Genomic DNA, 7396 nt, shown 5'->3' with positions numbered 1-7396 from the left:
TCTCCTTGTTTGTCCCTGTGTCTCCGTGTCTCTGTGTCCCTATTTCTGTGTATCTCTAGGTATGTGTCTGTATCCGTGTCTCTCTCCGTGTCTCTGTGGCTGTCTCCATGTCTCTGTCTGTCTCCGTGTCTCTGCGTGTGTCTATCTGTGTCTGTCTCTCTGTGTCTGTCTCCATGTCTCCGTGTCTGTCTCTCTGTGTCTGTATCTGTGTCTCTGCGTCTGTCTCCGTGTCGCTCTGTGTCTCTGTGTTTGTTTCCGTGTCTCTGTGTCTGTCTCCGTGTCTCTGTGTCTGTCTCCATGTCTCTGTCTGTCTCCGTGTCTCTGCGTGTGTCTCTGTGTGTCTGTATGCGTGTCTCTGTGTCTCTGTGTGTGTCTCTGTGTGTGTCTCTGTGTGTCTGTATGCGTGTCTCCGTGTCTCTGTCTGTCTCCGTGTCTCTGCGTGTGTCTCTGTGTGTCTGTATGTGTGTCTCTGTGTCTTTGTGTGTGTTTATGTGTGTCTCTGTGTGTCTCTGTGTCTGTTTCTCTGTGTCTGTCTCCGTGTCTCTGTGTCTCTGTGTGTGTCTCTGTGTGTGTCTCTGTGCGTGTCTCTGTCTCTCTGTGTCTGTCTCTCTGTGTTTGTCTCCGTGTCTCCGTGTCTGTCCCCGTGTCTCCGTGTGTGTCTCTGTGTCTGTCTCTCTGTCTCTCTCTCGGTGTCTCTCTCTGCGTGTCTCACAGGGCAAGCGTGCTTGGCGCGTGGACCCGCCGTCTCCACCGACTTAGCCAATTCGGGTAATGCACAACGAACTAACGAAACACCAAAAACCCCAACCTCAACATTACCAAGAATCAGTAACGCAACGCGTGGAGCGTCACGGAGACCCCCCCCCCCCACTCCCCCGGGACCCTTCAAGAGACACCGCGGCTCCCCGAGCCCCACGTGGACACACGTGGAGCACCCCCCCCCCCTCCCGTGGGGGTGCTGAAGGGAGGGGGGTCGTGGCACCTCCACGACCCCTCCGATTGGTGCGGTTCGCTCAGTGCCGGAATATCGTAGTAACACAAGTAGATACTACACATGTAGTAGCTACACATGTAGTAGTAGCTAGTAGCTACTACACATGTAGTAGTAGCTACTACACATGTAGTAGTAGCAACACATGTAGTAGTAGCTACTACACATGTAGTAGTAGCTACTACATGTGTAGCTACTACTACATGTGTAGTAGAAGCTACATGTGTAGTAGCTACACATGCAGTAGCTACGGGCCCCGCACTTTCAAGGGCCCCGCGTTAAATGCTTTCAAGATATCAATTCCGGTTCAGTGATTCTGCACTTGCTCTATTACTATAGTACTAGACTGCCTTCAACTTTTACGAACGACTGGGTGTTTAAGGCTAGCGATGTGTCGTATTATCTGGCTGTATAACAAATGAAAAAAATATAATAACTTTACTATGCAAGTTAAACATTTTGTGTTAAAATATTTACGTGTTTTTTCTTGTTTAGGACCCCTTTATAACATCATGCTACAGGCTCCACACTAGCTTCGTCCGGCACTGGGTTTCTTGCGTACGGTGCAAAGGAAGTTCAACGTAACAAATACATGGTGGTGGTGGTGATGGTGGCGATGCGGCCGTCTGAAACGCTCTATTCCTTCTGATATTAGAGCGATGCACTTTTCGATTATCTCGATTGACAACATCGTTTCTTTAGGACTGCTTTGTGTGTGTTAAGTTTGTTGTCCATCCAGCGCATCTCCGATCAGCGTGGTTGCCTATGTACGGTGCGAAAGAAGTTTGGATTACGTACAATTCAAACTCTTATAAACATAATAAAGGTTTTTGGGTCAGATCGTGTTATTTATAAATGTGGCGTAACCCTCCACCACCCGACACGGCCAATCAGTAAAAAAAAAGTGTCACGTTGACAAAAGACAAATAGTTCACTACTTTAGCCCACCGGTGTGTTGAAGAGTGAATCCACAACATTTACAAAATAAATTTGAGTACGACGTTTTGCTGGTAATTGCATCCAGCATCATCGGGCAATTCGCCTTTGGAAGCTAACCCACCTTTTCCTGAAGACGACCGCTTGTGTTGCGATCGAAACGTCGTAGTTTTTGTTTTTTGTTATTTTCTTTGAACCTATCTACGTGACTTTACCGAAAGACCCTTTTCCATCTCATTTCCTGTAGTTGACGCCCGCTAGAGACGTTCCAACCACTTTGTCGTCAGTCAAATCAAACACATTCCTGCGGAGGGAGCTGGTAGGAACGTTGGGTTGCTCGGTCAATGGCCAGGGTCAACGGCGGCGTGGTGTATTCCGCAAATATGGTCGACTGTGAGGGCGGGCACAAGCCGGCATGAGTAGGTTAAACGTTGAGTTTTATAAGGGCACCACGGGGTGACCAGCCCCTCCCCACCCAGCCCCACCCCACCACCCACCTGGCCCCACCACTCCCCACTCAGCCCCTCCCCACCCAGCCCCACCCCTCCCATTTTTGGATGCACGACGGACGGACACAATAATCCCTTGTGGGCTGGTGTAACCAGGAGGTTCCTCCCAGTAAGAGGGCTCTCAATTCCTTTAACGGCACTCATATTCGTGCCTACGTTTCTCTTTTATAGGGCAACCCGTTTTGCAAAGTTGCTGCGGGTAAGGGGCCGTCCATAAATGACGTCACGCGATTTTGGACGATTTTTGACCCCCCCCCCCTCAAATATGACGTCACAAAGCTCTACCGCATTCTGGGTGTCGAGAGAGACGGGGACAACGGGCGTGGAGAGGAGTCGAACCCAGGTCAGGTGCATACCCTCTGCCAGACCTTAGGGGTCGTCCATAAATGACGTCACGCACCTGGTGGGGGGGGGGGGGGTCAGACATTTGTGACGATGTGTGACGAGGGAGGGGGAGGGTTGAGAAATGTGACGTCACATCAAATGCGCAACTTTAACTAAATATAAACACGTTCTACTTAATGAAATAGTCGTTTTATTAAATGTTTTCTCCTACAACATCAGAGTGCAGCGCCACATTAAATACGCACTACAATGACAATAGTTTAAAGCGATTTGAATCATGTTTTATTTGGGGGGGGCAGAGCTTTGTGACGTCATATTTGAGGGGGGGGGGTCTGACTTTTTGTGACGCCGTGTGACGAGGGGGGGGGGGGGGTCAGAAATCGTCCAAAATCGCGTGACGTCATTTATGGACGGCCCCATACCAGGCGAGGTAGTCAACATCTCCTAGCCCAGGGGTCGGCAACCTACGGCTCCGGAGCCGCATGCGGCTCTTTACGGGCTGCTTCTTGACGATATGTATGTATATACAGTATATACTCAGATGCATTGCGGCTCTTGAAATACTAAATTTTGTACCGAATTGGAAAGAAATGGCTCTTCTTGTTATTTTGGTTGCCGACCCCTGTCCTAGCCCCTTTGTGTGGGTCTTCCCTGTCGCGTTTCTCGTATCACGCGGTGCTTGAGACATTGTCACGGAATGCCACTAATGACGCAGTGTCGTCCCCCTCTGCACTTGAAGTAGCCCTCGGCAAGGTAAGATAAAAGTTAAACGGTAAAAAAAACAAGACTACCTTTACCCTAATTCTAGATTTGAAGCTTTCGTGACTGCAATGATTCATATTCTTAGGTTTTTTCGGTAAAGTCACGTAGGTAAAAAAATTTAAAATTAATAAAAATAAAATAAAAATCACCACGTTTCGGAGGCAACACAAGCTTCCGTCTTCAGGTGTGACGGTTCCACCTGAATACCTAAGAATACATTTACCCTACCTTTTACCATAGCACAATACAATACAATCGCTCTACCCTACCTTTCACCCTTAGCAGGTAAGGCAACAGGTAAAAAGCAACGAGCCTACCTTTACCCTACCTTTACCCTTATCCCATACACATTACCCGATTACAGAGAAATTACTGGGGTACAACACATGAAAAAGGTTAATAACGGTAAATTCTTGGTAGAGCGCTTTGTTTTATTTACCTTAGCTCTTGGCATGTCGAAACCTTTACCCTTTTACCCGGTAAAAAAATTAACCCGTAAAAAAAAGTTTTTCACTATAAATCCTTTATATACGTGGCATCTGGGCGGCTAGAGTCCTCTCGTCCTCTGGCTTGAGATGGCTGCCACCTATGGGTCAAATGATTGTGTGCCAGCATTAACCAATTGGTAGGTAAATATAAAAAAAAATTTCCTAAACGGTGTAAAATTTTGGATAAAAAATTTCACGAAAATGTCAGCTCGATTGGATCACGGGAAGTGGGTTAAAAAACGACCGAAAGATTTGCACGGTCCTAAGCAAGCAAGCAAGCGAACTTTATATAAAGGATTTAAAAAGGTAATTTACCTTACCTTGCCGAGGCCTAACTTCAAGGGCTCTACCAGACCCGCATACAACGCTGACAACGCCGTACCCCCAGCATCACAACAGCAGCACTGGATCTCTGCCGATCAACTCTGCCCTCTGCTGTCTCTGTTGAACATGACAGCAGTCGTAGCTTCATCGACACAGCTCAACTCCGCCATCTGCTGTCTCTGATCATAAACAGCAGCCGCAGCATCATTGATTTAAATTTCGATTTAAAGCTTTCGTGACTGCAGGGATTCCATCTTCTTGGTTCTTTCGGTAAAGTCACGTAGAAGGGAAATAATAAAATAATAAAAAATCTAACATAATAAAATAATTCTCACGACGTTTCCCTCTCTCCCTCTCTCGCTCTCAAGGAGAGAGCGAGAGAGGGAGAGGCAGAGAGACTCCAGGAGGAGGGTGAGCCACCGGCGTTACCGACAATTGCCCAAGGTCTGCGGTCCTCTCTATGGGCAGTTGTTTTTGTTTGACACTAAAATACTTGTGCAGGTGCTCGCAGTTGCTAGTTAGGGAGGCCTTCATCCAGCAGTGGATTGACCATGGCTGACGAAGACCAATAAATATGGAATCGGTGCAGTTGATTAATTGTGCTAACAACTCAGACCACAACACCACGTCTCTCTGTACACACACACACACACACTGTTTAATGTTTATATATATATATAACAATCAGCGGTACATTTGAAAATATTATCTCGACGTTTAAAAAGTTTCGGCCACTTTGGTTGTACATCGTAACTTAAAGTCGACTCGGCAAGCCGTTCAAGTTTCTCTCTGAACCATCGCCGCCTCTCGCAAGAGACCCGCGTGCAATTCCGCTCCACGGCGCGTCAGCCTACGCCAAACTTCTTTCGCACCGCACGTAGCCAGCCGTGCCGCATTCGAAGGCGCGCACGTCGGAAAACCACTGGCCCTGTCTGCGTGGGGTGGCGCGCAGATTGCTGCCGCATCTTCCGCAACGGCAAAGCATTCCCTGACGGCGTTCTCTGGAAGAGGAAAGCGAGTCTGTGTGTCTGTCTGTCTGTCTGTGTGTGTGTCTGTCTGTCTGTGTGTGTGTCTGTGCGCGTGTGTGTGTGTCTGTAGGGGAGCGGTAGTGTAGCGGTTAGCGCGCTGCGAATCTGGCGACCCGGGTTCGATTCCCGCTCACGGCAAACACCAGCGACGATTATCTGAACCGGTCCTGGGCCTCCCCTAGGTCGACTCAGCCTCGAATTAGTACTTGGTGCGGTGCGTAAACATCGCCGCTAGGGAGACAAAGGCGGCCGGGCGTGGTGTTGGCCACCCACCCCCTCGTGTGCCGTACGGCCTTTATAGGTGCTCGCTAACAGCACTTGCCCTACAGTCTGTTAAGGCTACACGGGGGATATGTCTTTGTTGTATGTAGGGGCCACAAGTGGTGCATCAGCCACTCATCTCAGTCAGTCGACCCGTGACACCTGCTGGGTCTGCCCCGTGACCTCCTGCCAGCGCGCGTTCGACACTTCACGTGGCCTCAAGGTGCACATAGCCTGGCACAAGCGTCGTGGTGACGTCACCGCCACTTAGTGGCGAATGGCGTTTGTTGTTGTGCCTTCATAGGTGCTCGCTAACAGCACTTGCCCCAACAGTCTGTTAAGGCTATACCGGGGATCGTTGTGTGTCTGTGTGTCTGTGTGTCTCTGTGTGTATGTGTCTGTGTGGCTGTGTGTGAGTCTGTGTGGCTGTGTGTGTGTCTGTGTGTGTCTGTGAGTCTGTGTTTGTGAGTCTGTGTGTGTCTGTGTGTGTCTGTGTGTGTGTCTGTGTGAGTATGTGTGTGTCTGTGAGTCTGTGTCTGTGTGTCTGTGTGTGGCTGTGTCTGTGTGTCTGTGTGTGTGTCTGTGTGCGTGCGCGCGTCGTGGCAATAGCGCGCACTCCCGTGGGAGCGACGGCACGGTGGTTCGCGTGCTGACGACGTGAACACCGCAACCGCATTCCGCTCACGGCCACCAACACCGCTGGCGATTTCATCTGAACCTCTCCTGGAACTCGCCGAGCTCGACTCGGCCTCAAATGAGCGCCTGGTGCGGTTTTGTAAAAGTCGCCACGAGGGAGACAAAGGCGGCCAAGGGCGTGGTGCTGGCCACCCATCTCCTCGTGTGCCGTGCCGGCCTTCATAGGTGCTAATCGCGAACAGCACTTGCCCGAAAACGTCTCTTGAGACTATATGGGGGAGCTTTGTCTTGGTCGTGGTCAGAACGCTGGACTTGCAATCCAGAAGCCGCTGGGTTAATCTCCCTACGTCTACCAGCAGTAGCATGAGCTAGCAATTGCACGCCTGCACCTTTAACCTCTTCCCTCGGGCCTGAGAGGTGGTCTCTAAAAATCCGTGACTGAATTGCCACCCTGGTGGAAAACGTCTTCTCGAAAATGCATTTAGGGGCGCCGCGGTGGCTGGGAAATGTTAACTACCTCGCCTGGTGTACAGGAGGTCGTGGGTTCGATCCAGATCCCGACCCAGTCGCCTGCTGTATATTTGGAGTTTGCAGTGTCTCTCTCTCCCCAAAGTCGTGTGGATTTTTCTCCGGGTCCTCCGGCTTTTCCCCTCCACGTTTAGAAACATTCCCTTAAAATATATTTGGCTGCTATGAATGTCCACGCGATAAGCCACTTTGTTGAGCTATCATTTGTGGCCAAGTCGCTTCTGCAAAAAGAGCTACACAGTTCAGCGAGCCTTACCTGGCAAAATAAAAAAATAAATAGTCGAATAATTTAGTTTTAAATAGTTTATTTCACACCTCTATCGAATTGCTTAAATGGAAGTTGAGCATTTCATGGGGCACTCCCAAAAACATAACGCCTCCTGTTATTTCTCCGGGCAGTTGTGTGTGTGTTTTATTATTATTATTGCTTACTGGTAAAATATTTCACACAATTAATCTTTGAGACCAGCGGCACGCCGGAAACACGCACCCTCGGATTTACACCGAGGGACAGAAAAGGAGCCAAGTGCGTTAGAGGACATCTGCAAGCGAGAGACGCGATACGGAATTGACTGTGACAGAAACACT

Source organism: Lethenteron reissneri, chromosome 45 (genome assembly GCF_015708825.2).
Source record: "Lethenteron reissneri isolate LAM-NWPU_2019-01 chromosome 45, ASM1570882v1, whole genome shotgun sequence".
In the NCBI taxonomy this organism is placed as follows: Eukaryota; Metazoa; Chordata; class Hyperoartia; order Petromyzontiformes; family Petromyzontidae; genus Lethenteron; species Lethenteron reissneri.
This window is presented reverse-complemented; position numbering follows the sequence as displayed.